Below are 27201 nucleotides of genomic sequence, written 5' to 3'. Positions count from 1 at the left end.
TGTGTATGTGAGTGTGACTGTGAAGACCTGGATATGCAAATTGTGGGTTGATATTGATTTTTTCCCTGGATTTTTGGTGATGGTATTGATAGGATGTGCAGTTGAGCAGCCATAACTATAAATTAACAACGTTTTTGGTATAGAACAAAAACAGATATAAAATCACCATGGACAAATTTTTGCCTTCACCTTTACTGAACTGGTCAAGAATTATCCAGTAACCACAGAACATTACATTTATAAATAAGTAGCTCAGTGGTTTGAGCATTGGCCTGCTAATGAGTTCAATCCTTGTGAGTTCAATCCCTGAGGGGGCCATTTAGGGATCTGGGGGAAAAAAATTGGGGATTTGTCCTGCTTTGAGGAGGGGGTTGGACTAGATGACCTCCTGAGGTCCCTTTCAACCCTGATATTCTAAAGTATTGGCAGATTTTACTTTTGGTATTTCCAAAAAGAAAAAGCCACCACTTTGCTCCTTGAATTTCACACTTTTTAAATTCTTAATTCTTCTGCTTGAAAATCCACATCACTGCTTCAAACACTGAAAAGATATACAGACAACTCTAGGTAGATGCATATAATAATAATTAGTGTACAAGGTGCAGTGTCTTCAGGATACATGAATCATATGTTCTAAAGAAGTAAAATCAGTGTCTTGTTCAAGAAATAAAGCACCGTGGTGAGTACAGACTGTATATATTACAAAAGCCCAATTCAGTCCTTGTCCAATTAAAATAATACAAAGCTAAAACAAAACTAGATATCAAAAATAGATTAGGTGATAACAGGAAAACATTTCTGACAAAAACACTTCAGCATGTTATTTCCTCTCATTTTGATTTAAGTATAAAATGGATATAGTAGTGTGGTACTGAAGAAAAACACTGTCAATGAATGGAAAAGTTCTGACTGCCTCATGACTACCTTGATTTTGAAGATTATCGCTAATGTGTCTTTTTTATTCTGACAGGGGCAGGGTAATTATTAGTTGTTGGAGAAGAATTCTGCCTTCTTTAGAAAGAAAGAAAGAAAGAAAGAAAGAAAGAAAGAAAGAAAGAAAGAAAGAAAGAAAATAGGAGGATGAATACAAGGAACAAGCAATCTATGAAATACTAAAAGATTTTTAAACTCCAGAAGGATCTGGTTCATATTTGAGCCAATCCGTAATGATCCACATCTCTTCTCCATTTTCATGGATTATTCTGTCTTCTCCTAGCTCTGCAAATTCTCAGCCCTCCTTCTTTCAGCTGCCTAATCTGTATTTTTGACGTTCTCTTCTCCAAAATAACCATCAACTCTGTCTCCAGTTTAGCTGTCACTCTTGTGCTTGTTGACCTCTTTCCCCAAGTGAAAGTTGCTCATAATTCTCCTTCCTTTCCTCTACTCACCAATAGAACCTGCTTTAGCTTTAATCCCATTTCCCCATGCCCAGCAAGAAGTTGCTACAATTCCAGTCCACTGCCCATTGAGCTACCACCTAGTCCATATCATGAGCCTCTCTAATTAGTTGGGTGGACACTAGGTAATTTCACAAGGAACTGGGGGGTGGGGGACATTCACCTCATCCCAAGTCACACAGCTTGGCCAGTGGCCAGTAGTGTAGGCTATAATAGCCATCTCTAACTCACACTCTGGAGGGTACATGTAGAGCAGGAGGAACCTCCATCACTGTCCCATTCCCATGCTTGTTGATTTAAAGGTAGATGCCATATGAAATCAGTGAGAAGCAATCTGCAATTTGCAGAGTTAGGCTGTAGTGACGTCCACATTTTTATCTTTCAAACATCTTACACATGAAGAATAGAAATACCAACTTAGCTGCACAGTATACATGATCTTTTTCTCTCTTTCCCAAAATCATTGGAAAGGCAGAGGAAGCATTTTTTTGTATTCATTAAAACAAATGACCAGCTATACTGCATTTTAGGACAACCTTTAGTATTCCCCTGTTCTTGACGATACCTTTCTTTCCATACATTGCATTTTGCTAGGAGCTCAGTAATAAGGGTATCAGAAAGAAATTTATCTTCAAATCAATGAAAGGTTGTTGGGTTTTTTTGGAAAGTATCATCTATGTCATCACCTTTAAGAAAGCCTGACAGTATTTTCACTCAGCCAAAACAAACAAAATAAGCCTCCTTTAAGTTTTGATTAGTTTAGAAAAAATATGTGCTCAGCATGCAAGGATGAAATGGGTTCAGTTCAGTTCATATACCCTACCTAGGTATGAATCTGTATTTGTATCTTTTATTTAAATGAGGAAAGCCTAAAACCATGTATACCTCAATATTCAATCATTGGATGTTACTCAGATTTTTTGTATTAAGTAAGCCACCAAATGGCTATGTGCTAGGCTGATGGGCACATTTAAAAGGTGAATACTAATTCAGTAAACTGATTTTTTTAAATTTATGTATCAGTTGAGTACTCTGTGCAGAATGATATTAATCTTCTATGAATACTCCTTTTATAAACATTATCATATTTTTAGTATAAAGATCAGTTTTTTTGAAGTTGACACAAAAATAAGTTTTACGTCTATCTATCTATCTATCTATCTATCTATCTATCTATCGTTGTGTACTAAACTGACCAAACACAGAAACATAGCACCCAGCCTGAGAGGTGGGAACCAGCAAATGCAAAGGTATGAGAAAATATAAAGTATTATGAAAATAAGTTTGTCTCAATTTTCAAAAAGGGCTTTCTGGTGGGTTCAGTCCAAATGTTGTTCAGAAACTGGTTTGTCCATGTTTAGTGGCATTATGTCCTACTTCTGGTTTCTGAAATTGTTTTGAATACAGGTACTGCTATTTAGTTCACTTCAGATATTCTTTCTGATTTCCCTTTCCTGTGAATATTAATATCACGCTTGAGAAAGACAAGCTCTCTGTATGTATAATAATGTGTGTAGCACAAGTTTGTATAGCAGTGTGGGTACTGTGAGTTACAATACCTTCTTTCAAATCCCTTATCCTTCTGAAATTCTATCTTCTAGGGAATAGGTATTAATCTGAGGAAGACTGAGCAGTGGGGAAACCTTCCTTGACCTCTTTTATGGATTTTTCTCAGTCCTGGTGAGATTTTAGATTCTGCACATGTATTTCTGTATCTTTACTAACATTTTAATCAAAAGCAGAATGGAAGAATTATTTATTTATGGTCAATATCCTCTGGAAGTCTGAGAATTGATGGCATGACACACAAAGTTCTGGGTCCCCTTGTGTCTTCCATTAATATTGCACCTGCTAGTTTGTTGTTGCTAACGTACTTACTGGTCTGTCCTGTATTGGCTCGTTGCTGTAACTGTTACCCTATCGCTGGCATTTGTAGAACAGGGGCCTGTACCAATACCTGCAGTTTTGTATTGTCTCTTTTTATTTCTGTTTGAAAGAACAAAAATGCCTACTCCACTAATCAGTAAAGCTTAGTCTCAGCCAGCAGAGTTATGGACACACCTCCCAGTTTGAGCTACTGGGAGAGGACCCTTCTTTCTTTTCTTTCCCCCACTCCTGGATATGTGGCAGTGTAGCCTCAATATGCAGCCAAACCCAGAGGAGGGATTGGTCGAGTGGCAGACTGCAGTCTTGGCCATACTCCTTCTCTCCTATTGCTGACTGAGCCATTTGCGGGCAACTAAGGGCTGGATTGGCCCCTATTGCATCTGTCCCCACAACACCTTATATGATTCCTCCTAAGTAAAGCTGCTTTAGTTGTCATCATTTTGTGCTGACCACTCTCGCTCCCTAAATAGTTAAATGTCAGTTGGAGATTGTTGTTGTCTTGGACTTCTGGATGTGCTGAGAGCAGAGATGAATGTCATTTGTCATTGGGAAAGACGTTTTTCTCTCACAAAGCAAAGATGGCATGCTCCTTTCGTGGGTTTTGCCTTCCTGTCTGCACCCTGTAGATCTGGTCAGGGGAGCTGTTTTGTTAGTTGGTTTTTGTTTTAATTGTCACAGCATTGGCATGGGTCCAGTGCCTGCTGTCAGGGGGCTAGTTTGGCAGGCCAGAAATTTGGCTGTGTTTAGAACAAATTTGTCTTTGACTTTCATTCAGCAGGATGGACGTGCTAGGCCATTATGTCTTCTATAAATTTTGATATTTCTGAAGTCACCAACTCTTACAGTTTTATCACTAGTCATGCAATATTTGGTCCTTTTTCTTTAGTCCAGGTGTAGATTAATGTGGTTATACGACAATTTTAGCTTGCATTAAAAAAAGTCAAAGTGAATGTCTAGCCCTTGCTAGACAAAGATTGAGAAAAGCTAGAAAATATTAAGTGAGTGTACCCTAAAACTCAGAATCTGAAGACACGTAAAAATAACCCAACCCTTTTTTTTAATCTCATTATTTATAAGTCAATCTCATGATCATTTAATGTTTGGAGTTGACAATACTGTACCTCTCAGTACTCTCATGAGAAATGGTTCTATGGGGTATTGGCAGAGTAAGCTAGTTCCCAACCATTGGCTTGGACAGGGTGTGGTGAGGACTTGCGGTTGCACTAAACCTTCTGGATTACAAATTACATGACCACTGGGACAGCTTAAAGACAGCTTTGGGCTAGGTATGTCAGGCCAAGCAGTGGGGAGTATAAGAGTAAAAATAGCACATACATTGAATGTACAGTTTTGCACATATAATTGAGCAAACTTCCGTTTGAAAATTAGATCCAAATGGTGCACCTGAATCAGCTCATTCTTTTTCCCGTTGCACTATAACTAGGCACTTTCCCCCATGTAATATTCAAGAGCTGTTTTATAGCGTTCAGCCTCTCCTTGATTTGTTCCTGGGTTTCAAAGGTTATTGGATAGCAAATGAAGAAAAGTACTTGATTTCAATTAACAAGGGTATGTAGGTTTCAGAGTAACAGCCGTGTTAGTCTGTATTCGTAAAAAGAAAAGGAGTACTTGTGGCACCTTAGAGACTAACCAGTTTATTTGAGCATGAGCTTTCGTGAGCTATCTGATCCTCTGGAGATATTCCTTCTTGTCTGTCATACATGTGCTTTTCCACTGGCTTAAGTCCTGAAAAAAACAGACACAAACTACTTTGGCAAACAGCTGATCTCTCAGAACCATGAAAACTTTACAGATTTTCTTTCTGCAGAATTCCATCATGTTTCTTTAATATCACACGTGTCACAAAGAAAAGAATTAAAGACTTTTATCTTCCACAGTGCACTATTTGTATCTTTATATAATTTACAAATGAGAAAAGGTCATTTTGGGACAGGGCCAGCTCTACGTTTTTTGCTGCCCCAAGCAGCCAAAAAAACAAAAACAAAAAAACCCTGCCAAATACGCCGCTGCCGGAGAGAACAGGCACATCGGAGAGGTGCTTCCACCAAATTGCCGGAGTGCCACCCCAAGAACAGCTGGAGTGCCACCCCTTCAGCAGCGCCGCCCCAGGCATCAGCTTGCTTAGCTGGTGCCTAGAGCCGGCCCTGTTTTGCGGGGAGGGGAATTCATCAACATTAGAGGTGAAAAAAGACCTCTTAGATTAACTAACATACTCTCTTGCACCCTGGCAACCCCTTGTTTAAAATCCAGTGTGAACAAATAAAAGGGGAGGGTTGTTTCCTTGCCTCCCGTGGAATATATTCCCTCTTTTAATACTGCTTACTTAATTAGCCTTGCCAGACACTATTTACCTTTTCGGCTCATTAAAAAGCTCCTGTAAAAGCTGCTTTTTTTCCCCTCCCCTTTTTGTAATGTAATACATTACACTGAGTATAAAGAATTTTAAAAAGTAAAATTCCCAAAGGAGGATACTGCTGGCATTGCTCTACAAATTCTTCATAGACCCACCATATTAAAGTACACAAGTTGAATACAGTGTTATACTATTATGATACTTGGCATAATTTCAGGGACAAAGTGTAACTATTTCCAGCAAAGTCTTACCAGGTTCTTTGGTTATGCATCTCAGAAAGGATTTTTGTTTGAGTAGTGTTGCCCTTTCTTTCAACACCAATGTTGTTATTCTATTGGGGGGAGCAGATAACGGGCTTGCAGGATAGCTTCCTAATGGAGGAGAAATTAGTGACACAGTCTGGGTATATTCCAAGCGTAATTTGCTTTATTTATAAATGTATCCCACTGTGGAAATGAGATGACCAAATAGTATGCAGGCCAGGAATCTCAGCCCAATACCAACCCCCAGTTCCCAAAGAGTAACTCTTCCTCAAAAATTTACTGCAATGAGAGCCCAAGTTAGACAGCAAACTCTTCTTCCTCTTGCACAACTCCCTCTCCAAGATGTCTTTAACACACAACCTTGAATAACCTAAAACTAACAAAAACACAGCTTATTTTCCCAAGAGTCAAAATTTCCTCACACACAAACTGAGAAAAAATGACTTGGAAGGCTATGTGGGGATGTCTTCCATAACAATAGCAAAACAAACAATCAAAAATAGATCTTTCAATTCATTACCCATCTTCCTTACAGGCATTTGTACCTCTTGTTATCATACAGAATTTTTCACAGGTTTTAGGGAATATATTTGTAGAAGTCCTTCATTAAAATATTGGCAATACGTTGCCACTTCTATCCTGGAGCAATATATTAGTTGAAAGCTGAGCAGCTTTGGGGTGGATATGACGGTTAATGCTGGTACCTGGGATGCATTTACTCATTCTTGTGATATCTGATTTTTTTAAAGGTTGCAACATTGGATTTATTATTTTAGTTGAAGAGAGCAGCCTTCACATGCATAAAGCAGGAACAAAGAGAAAGTTCACCTTCACCTTTAATCCCTTATTAATTGCTTTCGAGTAACACTGGCTATGGTTTTTCAAAGAATGGTAAAAACAGAATGAAATAATTTCACTAGACCTTAAAACATTTCCAAATTGTTATAACATGAGCATAGTAGCAGTTGTGCCTATATAAAGGTTGTGAATTTGTCACACTTGTGACAATGCATGAGATAAGATTGCTTTTCTTATACCAACATTTTCCATGTATATATTACTATGAGCCTGAGCTCAAACGTGCCCTAGTGCTTCATGCTATGTCAATACTTGGAACTAGGATTGTGGTTCCAGCTCATGTAAAAAGAAAAGGAGGACTTGTGGCACCTTAGAGACTGACCAATTTATTTGAGCATAAGCTTTCGTGAGCTACCGCTCACTTCATCGGATGCATATAATGGAAAATACAGATGTTTTTATACACACAAACCATGAAAAAATGGGTGTTTATCACTACAAAAGGTTTTCTCTCCCCCCGCAAACTACTCTCCTGCTGGTAATATCTTATCTAAAGTGATCACTCTCCTTACAATGTGTATGATAATCGAGGTGGGCCATTTCCAGCACAAATCCAGGTTTTCTCCCCCCTGCCCCCAACAAACCCAATCTCCTGTTGGTAATAGCTTATCTAAAGTGATCACTCTCCTTACCACATTGTAAGGAGAGTGATCACTTTTGATAAGCTATTACCAACAGGAGAGTGGGTTGGGGGGGGGGGGGGAAACCTGGAAATGACCCACCTTGATTATCATACACATTGTAAGGAGAGTGATCACTTTAGATAAGCTATTACCAGCAGGAGAGTAGTTTGGGGGGGGGGGGGGAGAAAACCTTTTGTAGTGATAAATACCCATTTTTCATGGTTTGTGTGTATAAAAACATCTGTATTTTCCAAAGTATGCATCCGATGAAGTGAGCTGTAGCTCGCGAAAGCTTATGCTCAAATACATTGGTTAGTCTCTAAAGTGCCACAAGTACTCCTTTTCTTTTTGCGAATACAGACTAACACGGCTGTTACTCTGAAACCTGTAATTTTGTAATATATTGAAAATAATACCACTTGTTTAGATCTCTAAAAACTTCTAAAATAGATTTTCTGTAACATTGATGTCATAGAATACATGATGTCATGGTAGAAAGTTGGAATTAGGTATTGGGGGTGAGATGCATAACTCATCTGTGATTTTGTCATATGTGAATAATGTGATCTTCTCAAACTCCTGCCAATGAAATATCTAAACCAGGAATCGACAAGCTTTGCGACACAGACCGTCAGGGAAATCTGCTGACAGGCCGGGACGGTTTGTTTACCTGCAGCGTCCGCCAGTTCGGCCGATCGCAGGTCCCGCTGGCTGCAGTTCGCTGTTCCAGGTGAATGGGGCCTGCAGAAAGAGGCATGGGCCAAGGATGTGCTGGCTGCCACTTCCCGCAGCCTCCATTGGCCTGGAGGGGTGAACCGCGGCCAGTGGGAGCTGCGATCGGCTGAACCCGCGGATGCTGCAGGTAAACAAACTGTCCCGGCTTGCCAGCAGATTTCCCTGATGGGCCATGTGCCAAAGGTTGCCGATCCCAACTCTAAACCATGCTGCATCTTCAGATTCAGTCCTCGTAAAACACCATTGCTCTGACACATGAGAAATAAACCAATTTATGACGGCTAAATCAGGGGCAGATATGGATAGCTGATGTTTATTTTGTCAGTTTATAATACCTTTTAAGAGGTGTAAATGCATACATGTATGTAAAATATTAGGGCTGTCAAATGATTAAAAAATTAATCATGATTAATCATGTGATTAATTGCGCTGTTAATAATAGAATACCATTTATTTAAATATTTTTGGATGTTTTCTACATTTTCAAATATATTGATTTCAGTTACGACACAGAATACGTGTACAGTGCTCACTTTATATATATTTTTGATTACAAATATTTGCACTGTAAAAAACAAAAGATATAGTATTTTTCAATTTACCTAATAAAAATACTGTAGTGCAATCTCTTTATCATGAAAATTGAACTTACAAATGTAGAATTCTGTACCAAAAAAACCCCGTATTCAAAAATATATTTTTTTAAACCTTTAGAGCCGACAAGTCCACTCAGTCGTACTTGAGCCAATCGCTCAGACAAACAAGTTTGGTTGCAATATGCAGGAGATAATGCTGCCTGCTTCTTGTTCATAATGTCACCTGAAAGTGAGAACAGGCGTTTGCATGGCACTGTTATGGCTGGTGTTGCAAGATATTTACATGCCAGACGCACTAAAGATTCATATGTCCCTTCATGCTTCAACCACCCTGATGATGGATTCTGCTTGATAATGATCCAAAGCAGAGCAGACTGACGCATGTTCATTTTCATCATTTGAATTGGATGCCACCAGCAGAAGGCTGATTTTCTTTTTTGATGATTCAGATTCTGTAGTTTCTGCATCTGCGTGTTGCTCTTTTAAGACTTCTGAAGGCATGCTCCCCACCTCGCCCCTCTCAGATTTTGGATGGCACTTCAGATTCTTAAACCTTGGGTCGAGTGCTGTAGTTATTTTTAGAAATCTCACATTGGTACCTTCTTTGTGTTTTGTCAAATCTGCTGTGAAAGTGTTCTTAAAATGAACATGTGCTGGGTCATTATCTGAGACTGCTATAACATGAAATATATGGCAGAATGCGGGTAAAACAGAACAAGAGACATACAATTCTCCCCCAAGGAGTTCAGCCACAAATTTAAATAATGCATTATTTTTTTAACAAGCATCATCAGCATGGAAGTATGTCCTCTGCAATGGTGGCCAAAGCATGAAGGAGCATGAATGTTTAGCATATCTGGCATGTAAATACCTTGCAACACCAGCTACAAAAATGCCATGTACATGCCTGTTCTAACTTTCAGGTGACATTGTAAATAAGAAGCAGGCAGCAGTATCTCCTGTAAATATAAACAAACTTGTTTGTCTTAGCAATTTGCTGAACAAAAAGTAGGACTGAGTGGACTTGTAGGCTCTAAAGTTTTACATTGTTTTGTTTTTTGAATGCAGTTATATAACAAAAAAATCTATATTTGTAAGTTACACTTTCATGATAAAGAGATTAATTTTTTAATCATGATTAATGTTTTGAGTTATTTGCATGAGTTAATTGTGATTAATTGACAGCCCTATTATATATATATATATATATACACACATCTAGGCTTGGAAGGATCAGATTTTTATCAATAATGTCAATTTCACTGTAGCCACACAATTGAACAAATATTATTTATATCGATAACAATTGTAATATACAGACAGGCAAAGTAAGAAAAATGCTGCTCAATAACTTATTGGAATTTGATTTCAGGACATTTACTTTGTATATTTTGAAATGTGATGTTAATTTATCTTTTAACAGCTAGAAAAGCTTTAAATATTTTAATCTCAAAAACTATTGTCACTAAATAATTATTTTTGGTTTCTCTCTCATAATTTCTCTTAACTATGAAAGCTGAAATGAATAAAAATAGAAGAAAATGCTGACAAACTGATATTATCTGTCAAAATGATATAAAAACATAAAAACTGAATTCTGTGAAGCCAATTATATCGGATTGTATTCCTCTAGTTCTATCCTGAGATGGCCCTTGTTAGGTCTCAATTCTGCAGACATTTCAACACATGTAATTTGCTAAGGTGAGTCCATCTTGGGGGAAAATGATACTTTATCAGCCACACTTCTAGCTGGGTTTTTCCTTGTTGCCAGGTGGTATAAAGGGCCACAATTCCCTTACGTTAGGTATAGGAGATAGGAGGGGCACACACAGACAGTGAGGAGAGGGCATATCAGAGCTTCACTTCAGCAGCGGCAGAAGTCAGAGCTGCCCAGACGCAGCTTCAGTTGCTGATGGGGCTAGGGATGGCCCTCGGAATGAGGGGACTGGAACCATCTTGTTGACATTGCCCCATCCTCCTGTGCCAAACAGAGCTCCAGCCTAGAAGGGAATAAAACCCTTTGAGTCTATTCCTGCCAACATGCATGTTAGTCATGTGAATAGCCCTAGATGTGTAAAGTTACTCACATGCTAAGGGTTTGCAGGATCTGGGCTCCATTTCATAAATACAACTACGAAGCCTCACTCAGTTGTGGAAGAGCAGACAGCTATGTGAAGGCTCAAAGGGAATCTGTGTGTGTGTGCGTGTGTTTATACAGTTGTCAATGTGCAGAAAAAGTACTCCAGCTGCTCTGCATCAAGTGACTATTATTTAACCTATTGTCATTTTAACTGGTGACTGTGATTAAATGGAGCACATGGCTGATACAAATAACATTTATGATTCACATTTATTAAAATGATTCCATAAACCTTTTCTTCTCTCCAATCTAAGCCTGCTTTCAACTAGTCCTTGTGATGTCTCTGAGGAGGAAGTTCATACCAATCACATGACAGCATTCTGGAGAGTGACTTCTCTACACTTCCTGAGAACATGTCATTCCAAATCACTAAGGCCAGGTCTATACTAAAGAGTTAAGTTGACCCAGTTACATCGCTCAGGGGTGTGAAAAATGCACACCCCTCTTAAGCCAACTTACCCTGGTGTAGACAATACTAGGCTGACAGAAGAATTCTTCCTTCAACCTAGTTACCTCCTCTCAGGATTAACTATAGAGATGGGAGAACCCTTCCCATCACTGTAGTGAGGGTCTACACTGACGCACTACAGCAGTGCAGCTGCAGTGTTACCTCTGTAGCCATTGAAGTGTAGGCATAGCCTAAGAAACAACACTGCTGTTGTTTTCTTTTTGTAAAATAGTAGACAACTTAACTGATGTGGTTTAGACTGTGTTTAATTTTCTGGGCTTGCAAAAAGGTGCTCAAGTTACTTGTGTTTGGAAATAAGGGCTAGATTCCCTATGTATATATAGGTGTGCATACCACACATGCATGCGTGTATGTAGGTCTGTATGTATATAAATCTGCACATTATTTCCTCCGTGAAGGCAGCAAGCTCATTTGTCTTTTGTTTGAAAGAATGCACACTGCTTGCCTTTCTTACTTTAAAAAAATAAACAACAAAACAAATTGTGTAAAATAAATACCCGTGAATTCAAAAGAACCAGTCATTAAAAAATAATGACTAATAATTAATTATTAATTATGGTGAGGAAAGACTGTGTGCAGTTGCCTCCGGCTTGACAAGCTGTCATGAATACCTGCCAAGGCTGCCAGGCTTACCAGACTCCTGGGTAGTCACCATGTTAACACAGAAAGTTAAATGACATTTCCAGGAACCTGGAGAGTAGCATTTGGACATAAGAGAAACTTTTATTTTTCCCTCTGTGTTTTTTTGTTTCCTATTTTTGGCAAAGGATAGAAAGATAATAGAAAATCTGTTTAACAGACAGTAAGTGGCACATTAACTGTGGAGCAGCTAATAGATTCTTACAACAGTGCCCCGAGAAAACAATTTGGAAAGCCAATAATCACAAAGGGATAAACTCCTTCCCTCATAAATATATCTTGTATAAATGTAAATGATAAAAAGTGATAGAAGACAAACAAAAATAGAAATCATGGTGTATAGAATACTGTGTCGGTGTAGCCATTACTCCAGACTCACATCTGGAGTATCATTTGCTGATCCACTATACCTGTTATGTGGTGGTTAGTGGTCACTGGCTCCATGCAAGCCTGGACCCAGTAGCCCTCCACTGGCCCCCTCCCAATGCTCCCTTCCCCTCTGGCACATTATGAGGCATTGATGCCTTTTGAACTTAGCTTTCACTCTACTCAGAGCCTGGCAACCAGGATCGGTGCTGATCCCCTAAGGTACCCCATTACTAAAGCATACCTTCCCCAGAACTCCACCCTCATGGGTACTCCAGTTTATATTTTAACCCTTCACAGACACATGACTGTTGAAGTAAGTAACCCACAGACTTTGCGGAGGACTTTTTAAAGCAATTATATTTTACTCAAAGGCATAGCCCCAAAGAAGCATTCTTAGTCAAAAAACAATAAACACCTGCATGCAATTCCGTCCCTTAAGGTCCTCATCATGCTTGAATGTTCTTTGTGTTTCAGTCAGTGCCTTCAGGTTCCCTCTCCTCACCCCGACTCCCATGACTCAGTCTTGTCATCATGGACTCTCTTCTAATCCTGCAACAAGTTGTCCTTAGTGTGTTTAGACCCACCAGTCATAAGACTCCCTCTTAGCTCAGTGAGCATGTCCCTCTTAACAGCAACTTCTAATACCTTTTATCTTTGTCCCTTCTTTTCTGCTGAGTCATTTCCATTGTTGCAACCCCACACCTTACAGGGAACCTGAGAAGAACTGATTTCTCTTAAGCTGCGGCCTTCTCATCATTCTAGCATGTAACTCTTTGAATTGAAGACCAGCCAGTTAATGACTCTTATTTGTTCCTGTAGAATGTCCCTAGCCCAGGTCTGGGGGGTATGTGACACAAACCCTAATATCAAATGGCTGATTCAGTATACAGTGAGACGTTCAGTGATACAAGCAATTTCATAACATTCATTTGTAAGGTTTACTTAGCTACATTTTCCAAACTGCCACACTAGGCTATTCTGCCTCTATACTGTCTGGAGATTTCCTCAACTGGGGAGATTCCTCAAGTCTGGTTAAGCTGGTTTACAAGCCTCTTTTGTATTGGAAAATTCAAAATGGGTTAGCCCTGTCTTCTCTGTCAGACAAACAGTTTTCACCATTGGTTGATGAACAATAGAGGGTGACAGCTGACAAGGATTGTCAACAATGGGTCATTTTCCAAGTATCAGTGGACCCTTAGACTATTGTGTGTGGTAGGAGCTAATCTGCAGTCTGCTGTTTGACTGGCTGTGAAAGATGATTGGTCTGGAAGCAATACTTCTGGTTACAAGCCTTGTTTACACTAAGGATGAAATCCTGGTCCTATGGAAATAAATTGCAGTTTTGTCACTGACTTCAATAGGGCCAGATTTTCTCACTAGATATTAAAAAATGTGAAGGTAAAATGTCAAATACAAAGAATGCCATAGTAGGTATGGGTATTTTGTGAGTGCCATTGAGTCAAATAATAAACCGACACATCTTTTGAATTATTAACCTGTCTTGTAACTGAGCCAACATCTGGCAAACTAAAAGTAGTATTCTAAATCATAAATTAACATGAGCTTCCCCCTATTAACAGCAAAACAACTTTTAGAAGACATTATGACACTTTATACAAAGGGAAAGTAATATGAGTGATTCTGGGAGTAAGCATACCGTATGCTATGGCATGTACAGCATTATAAAAAACATAAAGATGAAACAGTTAAATAAACAAAATAAAAACAAGTGCCAGGGTCCCAAAACACAATTTTCAGTTCAGCATACTGTAGATACTAGAAATAGCGCAAGAGGGAACTTTTTAAAAGTGCAAGAAAAATCTTAGAAGGAGCATATTCTCCAGAGGACTTTATGGGTACAGAGTAGCTGTATGTATTGTAATTGAAGAAATAGGAGCACTAAAAACAAACTAGCACTGCTTTTTTTAAATTTGTATTAAAGATGTCTTAATGGCCTGGATAAATCTAGATATATGCTATACAATGTACAGTAACTCCCATATCCAGAATATAATATATATGGCCAAATTCCGTTATGATTTACAATCTCTGGAACACAATTGGGATGCATTTGGATTGTACCATGTGTAGAATTTCCCCCTGCCCCTGAAACCTCCATGTGACCACAGCATGTTTCAGGGCTAACATGAGGAAGGACATGCTCTCAGACAATTTTAGAAAAGCCCAGCCAGCTTGCAAAAAAGAAATTGAGAAGACAGAATTAACCTTTCCTTCCTTCCTTATGTGCAAGTATTTTCTTGTCATTTTTATTTATTATTCCTTTTTTAGTTGGTTATCATTTGCCTGGTCTTGTTTCATTTCTGATTATGTTTCTATTCTTCATTTTGGTTATTGACACATGATTCTTTGAGATGGGCACAGGTTCTCATTGTTAAAGCCCATCTGTTAGCAATTGTACATTTTCCCATTGCATTACAGAGTTTGGTGTAACATTTATTTCCCTACTTCTACAGGTTTTTCAACTTATCACAAGGGATCCACTCTCTGTGCTCGCTCCCTCCTCATAGATTTGCTCTTTCTTTCTCAATCCAGGTCAGAAGCTTTGAGAATTTGCCCTTGTCAGCTGCTGTGCTTTTATTTTATAGTTGCTGACCACACAGCCACTTGGGAGTTGTTGTTAAATCACTCCACCCAGGGCCACTGAATCTGCATGTGCTATTATTAGAAAAGTCTGAAAGTACACAAAATGGATACCTATGATACAGAAAGCAGTCAAAATGGGCCCAAGTCCCATTTTGTGGGCACACAACTTCCTGGTATTCATCACAGTTGCACCTGCAAATTCTTTGCTACTGAAAATCAGGTATGCATCCGTCTTCCCACTCCTCTCAGTTTACTTGTATACAATTTCCACATGTAGCCTTCTGAAAAGACCTTCTTTTTTCCTGAAGGCTGTCATGGTCATGTCAAACAGAGGGTTATATTTCAGTGTCAGACACTGGAATGTGGGATTTATTAATCTCACATGAAAAATACTGCTAGCAACAATGTTTCTAAAAAGCAATCCTGTCCTCACTGCAGATTTTAAGTGTATAAAGATGGTTGGCTATTGTTGAGATAGAAATATAAATGGCACTAGGGGCAATCCATTGCTGCCATGCATAGACATTTGCCAGCAGCAGTAACAGCGAATCTTGTGCTTTGAACTGCATAATGCATACCCTGTTTTCTGTGCGGACAGGGATGTCCTGAAAATATCTCTCAACAAATTTCTACACTATCACTCTGCTGTGGCTGGCTGGACCTGCCAAATGAGATTACTTCTCTTGTTCTGTCTTTGTCTCACCTTCTGGCTGTTGTTCCTCTCCCTAGGTACTTCTGTTTGGCTCTTTGTTTCATGAGGAACTTTAGCAATAATTCTAGCAAATTAGACTACAAACAATTCTGTTCAACATGCGGTAAGGGTCTGACTAAAATCCACAAAAGAAAGGAAATTCAAGCCTACAGCAGGGCTTAAACCTACGTCTATTTCAGTTATTTATATATAAGCAATTATAGTAGTGCCCATGTGCTGTTCATAACTCACTCTATTATACTGTCCAGTAATCCCCCCCACACATACACACTTATATAGTCATGCATAATTTAGATGACACATTCCAAATCTGGTGTGTCAAGAGCAGCTGGTGGATAGGACACATGACATGCAGTCAGGAGATCTGAGTTCTATTTCCTTTTTGCACTACTGACTTAACATTGAGGAAGTCACTGATATTATGAAAAAGAATGAGGAGTACTTGTGACACCTTAGAGATTAACACATTTATTTGAGCATAAGCTTTCGTGGGCTAAAACCCACTTCATCAGATGCATGCAGTGGAAAATACGGTAGGAAGATATATATACACAGAGAACATGAAAATATGGGTTTGCCATACCAACTCTAACAAGACTAATCAATTAAGGTGGGCTATTATCAGCAGGAGAAAAAAATGTAGTGATAATTAGGATGGCCCATTTTAAACAGTTGACAAGAAGGTGTGAGTAACAGTAGACAAATCACTTAAGCTGTCTGTGTGTTAGCTTCCTCACAACCACAATGAAGATAACAATACTTACCTCTGAAAAGCAGTTTGAGATCTGTGGATGAAAATTACTATATTGCGTAACAATTTACAGTACTCAGAGTACTCCTCTGTGAAGTCTATGGGAGCACTCATATAAGGTACTACTCAGCATGAACAAAGATGGTAGGACTAGGTGCAATATATAAGGAAAGTACGTTATAAAATGATAAAATATTATTTATTATTTATCATCCCACTAAAAGTGTGGCACACACTAAGGCAGAGGGAAATCATCAAAGAAGAGAAAGCTAAATCCAGAATGTTATGCAGCAATTTTGCCTGCAGTGCAGTGAATGGGGCAATATCAAATAGGTCTGCTGTGTGTTAGTGGGCAGCGCAGTGTGAAAAAGCATGGTTTATGCACCAATGGACATTTTGAAGGGCTTGGAAATGGAAAGAGGTATCATTTCCCAATGAAATGGGTGTGTTGCATATATATGGGAGATGCAGGGTCCAAACCTGCTAGGAGCTGTAACACGTTTTACCCCAGGTTGCAGTAGAGTTGCTGAGCATGAAAAACATGAAAGCTGGTCAAACAATTAAAAACAGGGATACATTTTCCAGAAAATGGTTGGGAAGGATGTGTTCCATTTTTTCTACCAGCTCTAATTCTGATTCATTACCTCAACGTCTGAGGATACCCACTGTTCCCCAATCTTTAATACCCATTTTCCTTTTATAGAGGATGTGATTACTTTAATATGCGTATCCATCAATGATTGGGGCAAGGCTCATTGCAAGTCATTCTGGCCCCAATTCTGTCGCGCTTGCTCACAACCAATGATGCTTTACTTGGAGAGCTGTCCCATAAAAATCCACTTCAGATCAGTGTGATTCCTCTTGAAGTAAGGTATTACTCAGAGTTTAGTAAGGGTAGTAGAATCTGGCCCTGGAATACCAAGAGATGAACTGGCCTCTAGTGAAGAAGGGTAAGACCATTTCCACACTTATGTTCTTTACTGATTATTTTTGTTATTACTTTTTAATTCATATTATCACCCAGACAGTGATTTTAACCTTTCCTCCCTGGCACCATTGTTCTGGGCTCTGTTTGGCTCCTATGTCATTGTTCAGTTTTGTTTCTTGAGTTCATTTATGACATCCTTATGATATCCATAAGGTGATTTTCTGACCTTCTGTGTTACCATGGAATACAACTATGTTCCGGCAACTTTGAGACCTTATCTTCTCTTGACTATACTTGTAATTACTAGCTCCTTTTCCCTCCATTTATAACCCCCAGCTTAAATTGTGGCTTAAATTGTGCTACTCAGCTTCTCGATGCTAACAGATAGCACATTTTCCCCCTGTGCAACATATGGTGCATTTCAAGTAACTGTACAATATTCTGAGCAGTGGAGGAGATAGGGCTTCTGATTAGAAAAAATCCTCCCCTGTTTGTTTGAGAATATTTGAGTCCTTCAGATACAAGATTACACCAGAGCAGATTCAATCCCATATAGATATGGTAACTACAGTTAACTCCTCAAATGCACAGGTTGTTTTACCTTTTGGGGTTACACTCATGGCTTTCACTTCAGACCCAAGTCCTTAGTAAATTAGCTCGCTTTTCAGCTTTGTGCTAAACTGTGCTAAATTTGCTAGTAGTCAGTGTGAATATATATTTACATATTTGATGCTATGGAGCTGTGGAGATTTTTTTTACAAAATGGCACCACAGATCCAGTAGTTCCCTTCAACTCATTAGATCAGTTGGAATTTCTTATTTCTTTTGTGCCACTGGTATTAAAGCTGAGACCCCCCTGCCCCCCCCCCCCCCACACTTTTCTAGAAATAAAGGTCAGCCACTTAGAGTGAACACAAATGTTTTTTGGTCTATCAGGGCCATTGTCACTGACCAAAGGATTCTGTCTAACAGCACTATGGAGAGGCTTATCTTCATAAAAATGAACCAACTCTCCCACACTATGCCTTGGGGACAGCCCTAAAGACTTAAGCAATCCACATGTTAAGGTCAGGAGATAAGAGGAAGTGCAAAAAAGTCAGAAAAAATTATTTGCCCATAGTCATGGACATCACAGAAGAGGTAACTTTTCTTTTTAAGTGAAATAAAACGCTGTTAGTCTAAACATGTTTTTACTGATTTCAGGTTTTTGTTGTTCGGCTCACTTTTGTTCAGCGATTCACTTCATTTTTAATGGTTCACTGAGTTGGGACAAAGTAAAATGTACAATAACTATGCTTTATGTGTTTTCTTGTGTTGGGATGAATTTGGTGAAATGTATTGCTTTCGAAAGGAATTGATAGGCACTAATAACCCTGGCTAAAGCCAAGTAGACAGGAAGAAGGAGCTACACAGGTTTCGGCAAGTAGCTCTGTCAATGTAGCTCAATTACCTGCAGTCCCCCTGCTCTTGCCATCCAAAATGTGCTGTGAGAAATGTAAGCGGTCAATTTCTGATTGCTAATCTGCCAAATATAATTTGAAACCTGAAATCACCCAGCAACCAGCCTTCAGACTTGAGATCATTATGGGTCTAGTACATCCAAAGATAGAACTGAATGCTTGTGTTTGGTGACACTACTGAATTTATTTAAAACAACGAGGAGTGCGGTGGCACCTTAAAGACTAACAAGTTATTTATTTATTTATGTATTTATAACAGATGACTCCATGCATCTGAAGAAGTGGGGTTTTTACCCACAAAAGCTTATGCCCAAATAAATCTGTTAGTCTTTTAGGTGCCATCGCACTCCTCGTTGTTTTTGTGGATACAGACTAACACGGCTAGCCCTCTGATACTTGAATTCAGTTGCACCTGCATTTGTGATTTTCTCATTTCTAAGTTGAACATCTGCAATATCTGCATCAGATCCAGTCATAAACTGGCTGATACAGGTAATATATGTTTTTATGGGTGAAAATTCTTCACAGTAAACATTCTCATCTAGTTGACTGAAGGAGAAGAAAACCAGATCACATTGTTATTTTCAGGTTAGCATAGAACAGGCATTAACAGCTCATGTATATACCAAGCAATGATGTGAAAAATAAGACAAAATATTGGGAGGGATATACTTCTACTGAACCAATATCTTCCTATGCCAATGGCTGAACTGATAAAAATCTTTTGAAAGGGTAATTAGTAGCATTAGCTGAAGCACTAGCTACGGCCATCTCATTACTGAAATATTGCAAGCTCCTTGACAACAGAATGTCCCTCAGTTTCCCAATTGGTGAAAATTGGCTGACTGTGCCAGTTGTGGATCATTGTCTCTGGAATCACAGCGGCACTGTAGTTGCATTTTATTTAGATGTTTCTGTCTTAATTGAGTATTTAGTTTTGCAGCAGCAAAACTCTGTAAAATGAAGAGGGGAAACGTAGTGAGGTGTGTGTGGGGGGGGCAGGGGGATTAATTAAAGTCAGACGTTCTTTGCATTTCTTTTTTCCCCACTTTTCTTGGCAGTTTACATTGTCGAAATGGGCACTTAACTTATAGAGGGCCCAAACATGCATCTTTTGTGCAGAGCGCAAAGGGATAACAGTCATTTTGTGTGAAGGAAAAGTAGTCAGATTTACACACACAAAAACAATATTACCATGCTGGTCCAGTGCACAGAGCAGGGCAAGTTGCACAGTGTGCTGGATGTGCATATCTATAAAAAAGAGGGCATGCCACATAAACAGAGAAAACGTGACCCAGGGAAACTGGCCTTTCCTTTCTTTGCTGCCCCCAACCCCTGACACGCACATTAAAAATCTAAGAAGAAATAGGGTATTCTACTGCTGCCCTAGACAAATTCCACCCTACCTCCTTGTTGTGTATTCAAATATGGCCAACATTGGATGGGATTTCAGAGAAAGATGCTTCATTTGTCTGCCCACAATGCTAATCTTAGGTAAGGTAGACAGAGGGAGTATTCCATGGGCTACTGAAGGACTGGAAGCAAATCATAAGACTTCACTGTCAGAAGAAAAAGTTGATCACCTGATATAAGGCAAAGAGGCTCCTTTAGGGTCAGGAAGGACACAGGAGGTAAATGATGGTATACTGGATCAAGTTCAGTCCAAGAGAAGTGATGTTAGAAAGAAGGGAGTAACACTAAGTGAGCTGTCAATAGATGAAGTTTTCCATTTATCAGAAACAGCAAAACAAAGATATCAAAGTGTGAAATCTGAGAGCCATGTTATCACTGATGGGCAAGCAGATTGACATAGTGAGTAAGAATACTTTTCTCCATCTTCAGCTAGCCAGAAGAGCTCTCAGAAGAGGACCTAGTCACATCTGTCTCCTCAGGTGTAGACTACTTGTAATCACTCTGATGTGGGGTGAACATAAGCATCACAAGAAGGCTGCAGTTGGTGTAACATGTAGCAGTGTGCCTGAGACGAGAACACAAGGTTATTAGGGAAGGATAGAAGAGGGAGATCTGAGGAGGTACTTGGAATGGATACTTTTGTCCTTAAGAACAGCCTTATTGACAGGGGAAGACAGATTGCTTCTTTTGGCCTAGGGGAAAGAGGTGAAGGGATCTGAGGCTCTTCCTTCCTCTGAGTGGGGAAGCTCCAGTAATCTTTCTCATAAGTGTGTGCATTCTAAAGCTTCTCTTTGCTTCAGTGAAAGCACAGCTGCCACATGGGAAAATTATTCTCCAAATAAGATAAAGGTCAGCTTTCGTTATATATAAAGAGGTGAGGTCATTGGGTCCAATTTGAAAACGTGGATGTTTAAACATAGTCACCTAAATATCCATTATGGCCACTTAAATTACCACTTAGGTGTCTAAAATGGTTGTTTAGGTGACTGAATATAGATTTAGATGCCTAACTTGAAGCACCAAGTTGTCAAACTTCAGCATGTGTATTAGAAATAATTTTTAGATTCTTGGACAAACTCCTGAACATATTAGAAATGTCAGCATCTTTAGTGATTGTAGATAGCTGTTAAACTCTCTCGTGTCTAAACATACACATCCATGCTCATCATGAATTTCATCTGTTGTCTTTTTTGACAGAAATAGGTCATAAAGTTTAGTACTGGTAGCAAATTGAAAGATGATAACCCCAAAAGCACAGGAATCAGGACAGACATGAATGCAAGTAAATGCACGTATATGGCTGATTGAAAAAAACTGCTCTTGGAAATCAAAAAGAAGATAAATAGAACTGGAAAAGTACAGCCTCAGTGTAGCATTTTCTTGCAACTTTAGCCTTTCTGCTTCAAAGCTATTGTTTGTGACTGTACCATAGATTAGCAGCTTCACTTGCTGCTCCATCAATGAGTTTTTTGGTGGTAGAAGTGCAACTTGTTGATGGCCACGTCAGTCAGAATCACCTAGCTAAGTAGGTGGTTTGTTTTTTTGCAGCCCTTTGTTAGATGATTGTATCACTACCATTTTCTGAGTACTAATGCGATGTCCAAGATGTGTTTTGCAAATGTATAGTATGGAATGATGAATTGAAAATACACTAAGACAGCAGGTTTTTTTTAATAATGAATTCAGAGTTGTCAATTGTATAATAAGCACAAAACCATACACATAAATATTATTGTATTGGTCTCCATTGTTTCTGTTGTATTTTGAAAATATTTTATTTTGTCAAGTGACTGTGCTCTTACGTTCCAAATGTCCTAATTAAGCAATAGTTTAGCTAGATCAAAAGGAAGCAATCACAGTTTTCACATCCTTATCAGGTCTCTCGAAAGGAAGTGTGTTGGGGGTATGTGAGGACTACACCACATTTCCTGGTCTCTATATCATGTTTGGAGTCCTACTTTATTTAAGGTTTTTTTCCCCTTTAGGCAAGGCTGTTGAAAGCACTAACAGGCATGGCGTATGCTCAGGCCTGATACTCCAGTCAGGACGAATTGATCCGAAAAATGGTTCATCCAGGGCAGAGTTGGTGCTGATGCTTCCTGCGGAGGCACATCCTTATAATCCATGTTCTAACAGAGATGGGGAAGGAGGGTAAAGCCTCACTGAACCTTAACCATACAAGCCTCTCAGCAGCTCTTTCTGTGGTTGGGCCCTGACCAGTGTGGAAGCAAGTTGGTAGCTAGTAATTCACTTGTTTGTAACTCTTATTTTCAGTTTATTTGTTTATCTTTTCTTGCTCCAGACCTGTGAGCTGTACTCAAGCTTTGGGGAGAGCAGAACAAACCATGGAGCTGCTGCTTCCCTCTGCTTTTGCAGATCTTTTTCACACCTTGTCTATCAATTGATGCCTCCATCTCTTGTAGCAAAGGAGATCATCAGGCCCAAGTGCTATAAGTGATTCTTACTTCTTCCTAGTGAGCCTGTACCTTCCTTTTTTAAGCTTTGGGAGTGTGCGGGAGACTGTTGTACTGTGCAGACTGAAGGAGGACTGCCTGGACCTGATGACTGAATATGTAAGTAATGTAGAACAATGTATTAAGCAGAATCAGGATTAAGCTCCATGGAAGCAGAGTTAGGAAAACCCACCAGAGGATCCATAGCGAAATCCACAGACAATGAATGCTGACAGGAATTAAACCCTTAATTACATTACAAATATTTAATTTTGGAAGTAGGATTATTCATGTATTATGTTCAGTTGCTGACAGCTGCCCAGCATTCATGAGTCTGACTAATTTTGTTTCCTTATATCTATATGAAGAGAATGAGCTATGCAGAAATAATTTACAATTGCCATGGATGTTAGCAGAGCACAGAGAAATTGTCCACCAATGTTTCTGGTGCCACCTTGTCTTTGTGTTTTCAGAGTTCTTGAACAAAGGAAGACTGCACTACATTCATCTTTGTTTCTCATTCATTTTGAGAGACTGAAGTGTCATTTTGAAGATCACTTCTTTTTTATAAGCTTGACTTAATTTCAATGAAGATATTTGGTGTTCCAAAAATACAGTTAGCTCAGCATCTTGAATGCCTCTAGCTTTTATTGCAGACAGATTTACCACTGTTTACATCTGTGTACTATTTGTGTACTATTTCCAAGATATGGTGCAATAGCACTTTGTACACTGTTCATATCAGGAAGTTGATGTGTGAAAAAGCATGTTTTCGTGGTTAAGGCATGGAGTTGGTCAGTTAGGAGATGCAAGTTTTGTTCTTGATTTTGTCACAGGTTCACTTGGCTAAGGCAGGTTTCAGAGTAACAGTCATGTTAGTCTGTATTCGCAAACAGAAAAGGAGTACTTGTGGCACCTCAGAGACTAACCAATTTATTTGAGCATAAGCTTTCGTGAGCTACAGCTCACTTCATTGGATGAACTGAGCTGTAGCTCCTGAAAGCTTATGCTCAAATAAATTGGTTAGTCTCTAAGGTGCCACCAGTACTCCTTTTCTGTTTGGCTAAGGCACTGACCCTTTCTGTGATACAGTTAGCTTGCTGATAACCAGACCCCTGATAAGGCTATGAAAACAGTGATTGCTTCCTTTTGATCTAGCTAAACTATTGCTTAATTAAGAAATTTGGAATGGAAGAGCATAGCTACCTTGCTGGTAAAATGAAGATAATGATCCTTGCTTGTGCATATATAAGTATATTGTAAGACCAAATTCATTTGTAACATTAGTGTTGTTTTTTAACATCTTTTTTAAAAAACATGTATTATGTATTATGTATATGTAATATATATAGGATTGGTTGAACATTTTCTGTCAGAACTGTTTTTGATGGAAAATTGGGTTTTTGACAAACCAGTTTTTCCCAAAGTGTCTGCTTTCCATAGAAAATTTCAATATTTTGTTGGAAAACTTAATGAAAACTGAAATGTTTCTGCTCTTTGGTTGAAAATATTTTAGTTTTCAGACAAACATTTCAATTTTCAATATTGCACTGAAAAGCTGAAATTTCCCACGGGGTAAAAACAAAAACAAAACCAACTCAGCCCACCCACACCATTTTCCAACCACCTCTTTATGTAAATACAAACACATAGAACTTTAATTAACACTCTCTGTGAATATACACACACACTTAAAATGTTTATTCAAAGTCATTGTTGTGAATTGGATGTATCTTTTAAAAAGTCCCCATTTTCTCCAGGAATGTTCCAAAACATTACAGCCTATTATCATTATTATGATAGCCCATTGGATCATTATTATGTAGAATTCTGGATTATTTCTATAAAGCATATTGAATATAGTTGGTTGAACAGATATTTTGATTCACTGCTAATTTTGAAAAAAAATATTTTAAGTTGAACAAAGAGCAATATTTTTTTTTTATTTTTTTTTTATTTATTTATTTTGCAATTTCTCTGAATCCAAATCCAAAAGTGGAAGAAAATTGTTTCAGGTCACACGAACAGTTTTTGTTCAAACTAAAACAAAACATTTTATTCTGGCTTTGAGTATTTGTTAATCTTATTGAAAAATGAAAAGGTTTTGCTTTGGTAAAAGTTGAAACCAAATGCTTCATTCCCCTCTACCAAAAAAAGAAAAGAAACATTTGTTGAAATGGACATGAATCTGTGAAACATTCCAGTGTAAATGAATCTGCAATTCTGCCTAATTTTTCCTGGCTCCAATATCAATTACTAGCATGTATAGTTTAGAGGTGATGTGCATCATTTTAGCAAGCTCATGTTACAATGAAACATCTAATACATCCTTTGACACTGAAGCCATAATGTGACTAAATCATTTTGCCTTCCAACATTAAAGACCCCATTCTGCATTCAAGGTCAGCAAATCTCTCCTTAACTTAAATGAAGTTGACTTCAGATTTAGTATACAAGGATTGAAGTAACATACATGAACAGAATCTACTTGATTTATAATAGTTTGGGTCAGAAGCTTGTTGGAATGCCAGAGGATTGCTTTATTTATTTCAATTTCTAATTATAAAATTATTATTCATACCAGGACTAGGACTATTATGTTAGGTTGGTATGATCTCTCTGGAGTACTAAAATGTTGAATTTAAGGAAAGATTAAATTTGTCTGGATCAAACAGAAAATTAAAGTCTACAGTACCATAGCAGATTTATATAAACTGCCACCCTCATGCTTTTTAAACTTTGTACAACATTGATCCCATGGGAATGTAAAACAGATCATTAAGGACTAGAAACTGACTGGCAGTTAATGTTTTCAAAGCTTGCTGCTGTGCTATGGAAATTGGGAGTTTCAAATTTCTTATGAATGTATTTGAATTTTTACTCATTGTTTGTCTTCGTCAGGCACTTCTGTTGGAAAAGTACTTGCAAAAATATCAAGGGTATTATAATCTATTTTTCTAGCATAGCCCATATGATTATATAGTGCTTCATAAATTAAATAGTAGTTTTACTTCTTGTTTGGGGGTCTATTTTTGGCAGAAGAATATGTGGTCTACTCATTTTCAATATAATTTACATTCACTGCTGGAAGGCTACAAGCTTGCTTGGTGCCACATGGTGTTGTGGATGAGACAAAAAGAACACCGTTAGAGAAATGTGAAATAATTAGCACATTAACACTTGGCCACTACGGAATTTCTTTTGGTCATAATGATGAGGAGATTTGTGCCGTCAAAAGTTGCTGTGAAAATGGTGACAATTAAGTATCTCCAAAAATTACCATTGCCTTGGGCAAATTTGTCAAATTTTTGCTATGTTTCAGCATTGAACTGTTTTGGTTTGGTTTTTTTAGCCAAGAAAAGTGTTAGCAGAAAGGGTGATGATTTACCTTTTAACCACAGTTGCAAATTCCTGTATAAACCTGAGGATATATTGATAGCTTCACGTAATTTTATTTATCTGGGAAATCCTTGTTCTTAAAGCTGAGACCAGAAAAACTTTAAACATCAACAAAGCTCTAGTGAAGGAAACAGGAAATCAGACACACTGGTTTGCAACGCAGAATGAAAGCAATAAATGCGTGGGTAGACTTGAGGTGGAAACCCTGCAAGCTTGATAGGAATCCAGTTTTTCTAGTGTAAGTCTTCCACTGCATTTTCTTGACCCTAATACTAACAAGCTGGACTCAAGACTCTATATACTGTTCTGGTGGACATCAGGAAAAAAAACACCAAGGCAGAAATCATGAAAGCAGAAACCCCTATCAAGAGTAAGATTCTTTGTCCACTCCAGTTACCAGAGAGGACCAGCATGTGTTGTAGGGAACTTACCAAACATGGGGACATCCTGGCCAGTGAGTTTTCTCTAGTTGTTGCTTAAAGCATGGCTCTTTTTGTATATGTTGTCATGCTACATGTGTCAGAAGTGAATGAATCCCTCTCTCTAAAGGAGTAAAAGAAAGAAAAGAGACCCTCAGATTGCCAGAGTGGTGAATGAGGGAGGAAAGTGGAAAATCAAGGAGGAGACCTATGAAAGCTTCAGCAGGAAGAGGCACAGCCCTGTCTCAGCACCATTGTGGAGACAATGGTGTAAACGGGAATACTAAAGAAGCTGGATTTTAGCAAGGCAGGAAGCTGGACACTATTTCACTAGGCAGGTGGTGAAGCATTGGAATGGGTTACCTAGGGAGGTGGTGGAATCTCCTTCCTTAGTAGTTTTTAAGGCCCAGCTTGACAAAGCCCTGGCTGGGATGATTTAGTTGGTGTTGGTCCTGCTTTGAGCAGGGGATTGGACTAGATGACCTCCTGAAGTCTCTTCCAACCCTAATAGTCTATGATTCTATGGATCCATGGATCTGAGCTATTCCAGATGGCTTCTGTTTTAATTCAGAAAGCTCAAGAATACCAGGTAAATGACCTGATATTAGTCATGTGTGTGATGCTTCCAGGGGGCACCCAGCGTTGTGAGGAACCTTGCCACCACCTGCCCTCAGTGAGAGGAAGGCTTGTTTGTGCCTTCTGTGGATAAGCT

At 38.7% G+C, this 27201-nt stretch overlaps 1 long non-coding RNA gene across 1 annotated transcript in view; it reads left to right on the top strand.

Annotated features, from left to right (window-relative positions):
• Positions 1–26971, top strand: part of LOC122462031 — a 31425-nt gene extending 4454 nt beyond the window's left edge. Inside the window, exons 3-4 of the long non-coding RNA XR_006284355.1 lie at positions 4886–4888; positions 26779–26971. This is a non-coding gene — a long non-coding RNA (uncharacterized LOC122462031). The remainder of the gene's footprint in view (positions 1–4885; positions 4889–26778) is intronic.
• Positions 26972–27201: the final 230 nt, after the last annotated feature.

This window comes from Chelonia mydas, chromosome 1 (assembly GCF_015237465.2).
Source record: "Chelonia mydas isolate rCheMyd1 chromosome 1, rCheMyd1.pri.v2, whole genome shotgun sequence".
Lineage (NCBI taxonomy): Eukaryota > Metazoa > Chordata > Testudines > Cheloniidae > Chelonia > Chelonia mydas.
Note: the sequence above shows the minus strand (reverse complement) of the source record. Positions and strands in the feature narration are given on the sequence as shown.